The sequence below is a fragment of the Scylla paramamosain genome, chromosome 3 (genome assembly GCF_035594125.1).
Source record: "Scylla paramamosain isolate STU-SP2022 chromosome 3, ASM3559412v1, whole genome shotgun sequence".
NCBI classification, from domain to species: Eukaryota; Metazoa; Arthropoda; class Malacostraca; order Decapoda; family Portunidae; genus Scylla; species Scylla paramamosain.
Window position 1 is genome coordinate 3,380,001 of NC_087153.1, and position 2,500 is coordinate 3,382,500.

The following is a 2,500-nucleotide window of genomic DNA, read 5'->3' on the forward strand; positions in this document are numbered from 1 at the left end:
CTTACGAACCAAATGCCCGCCAGATCACGCAACACGGGGGCCATGAGGCGCCGCGATCCGCAACCACATGATAGAAAAAAAAAAAAAAAAAGAGCGGAGAGAGAGAGAAAGAGAGAATGAAAATAAAGAATGTAAAAAATGCAACATAACAACAACTCTTCGCCCCCTGTCGACGAAAGCCGCGCAAAACAACACGACGGAAAAATGGCAACAAAAGAAGATTACACCGAGCGAAACAAATGAATGCGAACCAGATGTAACAACGGGAGAGCGGCGGTGTAGGACAATGTGTTGAAGGGAACTACACGTGCTACCATTACCCGCCGCGCGCCGCTTACCGCACAAAACAATGGTTCACCCCACAAAAGGTTCGGTCAGACATATGGACCCGACACACAATGGCAGTTCATTTCGATATTGACTATTGTGCTTCCGGGAGTTTAGTTTGGAACGCGGCCCTCACATTAAGCTGCCATTAATTATGCTCTGGGTAATGTAGTCCTCGGCTCAGACGAGGCTGTATACCGCACTGCCTTCTCCTCCTTCTCCTCCTCCACTTCCTCCTCCTCCCCCCTCCTCGCTCTGAGCAATAGTGAAGGAGAGTGCTCGAAGGTGTGTTAAGTGCAAAACAGGTGTGTTCAGGTATACACTGCGTTCCTTCTCCATCGCCAAAACACTGCTTCCACTTTACACGTATTTGTAAAGCTGCTATTGTTTGTAGTACAACCGTGTTTGCTTGCAGATACTGAGTTTTCTGAAATTAATGCAGCCAAATATTACGTTCCTGCATGTTTACGAGGGGAGCACTGCACTGGCAATACATACATTGTGTTCACTTGGTTTTGTTTCTGGAATATACTCGTATACAGCATGCTTTAGAAAGTTATCTATAATAAAAAATACATTTTTGTAAGTGCATGGAAGCCATACAAAGATAAAAGTTACGTTAGATATCTGGGATGCAAGGGGAAAGCAACTTATTTACTCGTCTCTGAAAGGTTAATCAAAAGTTTGTGTTAATAGATGATAGAAGTTAAAGGGGAAAAAAATAATAAAAAAGAGTCATGGGACCCAGATAAGTCTTCTCAACAACTACAAGCCGATTTCTTTTTCCAGGACATGTAAGAACAGTGGTCACGGTGGTGGCTGTGGTGGCGGCGGCGGTAGTGGTGGCGGCGGTGGCGGTGGTTGTGGTGGCAGCAGGAACAGGAGCAGGGGCTGGGGTGACGCGGGGTATCCATAACATCAGAGGCCCGCCAGGATTCGTCGGCCGAGGGAGGGTCGAGGCAGCAACCCGATCTGGCTGCGCTCCTCCGGTCTCCGCCCATCCAGCCTCGGGTTTGTAACAGAGAAATTCCTGACCAATCTCTCCCTTGTTCTCGCTCTCAATTGGGTCTTCGTTAGTGAACTCTACGTTAAGAGGCGAAAAGAGCTTTATTCCGTCAGCTTTCTTTTCGCAGGGCCGATCGTGAAGGCTTGTAAAATATGTAATGTAATCCCAGGGAACGGGGTGTGTGGGCGGGGGCTCCTGACCCGGGTGTCCGACACGAGTCCAGCGCCGCCCCGGCCTCCCGCCGCTCCTGCCACCGCCGGCATTTTCTATGCCTCATCTCCAGCTGCTGCGAGAAAGAAAATGCAAATGAGGTGTTGATCAGCATAACCTCGGAGCGGGTGACGTACCAAGAGCAGCTGCATATTCTTTATTATTGTTGAAACAAAAAATACTTTACCTCAGTACAATTATGAAAATATACTGCTTTATTATGATACTCAAGATATAGACGTACTACGTATGTCATTCAACAGAACTTTTTTTTTATGTTAAATTTTTGAGCAGTTCCTTTGCCAATAAGTGTGTGTGTGTGTGTGTGTGTGTGTGTGTGTGTGTGTGTGTGTGTGTGTGTGTGTGTGTGTGTGTGTGTGTGTGTGTGTGTGTGTGTGTGTGTGTGTGTGAGTTGCAGCAGGACAGGAAGGCAGGAGCTGCTGTCTTCTTGATGACACACGAAACACTGCGTCCTACAAAAAGCAACAACAGCGCCTCCTCCACGACCTGAAGCCAATCAGTCACCAAGTCCCTCGCTGAAGAGTCCTCAGTCCTCCTCGTACCTTCCACTCAGCTCCAGAGTCTTCAAGCCGTCAAAAATCTTGCTTATAAAGAAGTTCTCGGTTCTCACCGGCCCAAACCACACTTCTCTCAGGACCTCTAGACGTCGACGACCCTTTACGCTTCCCAGATTCTCCTCCTACCATACTCACTCCCCTTACGCCTCTTATCCTCTCCCACACCGCCCCTAGAACGGAGTAGACAAAAATCCTTCCTTCAAAAAAAGGTCCTTCCCCCTTAACCTCCTGACTCCCTTCCCTGCTCTCCCTCGCCCCAGCAGCGCTCCTCTCCCCCTATCAGCGCCGCCCCTTGAGAGTGAGTGGCGCACGTCACAGTGATAATATTTACCGGAGCACTTGAAGAGCTGAAGGACCACTTGCCCGCCTGAATATTAAA

The 2,500-nt window shown here is 48.6% G+C and overlaps 1 long non-coding RNA gene across 2 annotated transcripts in view; it reads right to left on the minus strand.

Annotated features, from left to right (window-relative positions):
* The window catches only part of LOC135116245 (uncharacterized), a 256,275-nt gene that overhangs the window by 194,682 nt on the left and 59,093 nt on the right, over window positions 1-2,500 (minus strand). The gene's annotated exons all lie outside the window — the stretch shown is intronic.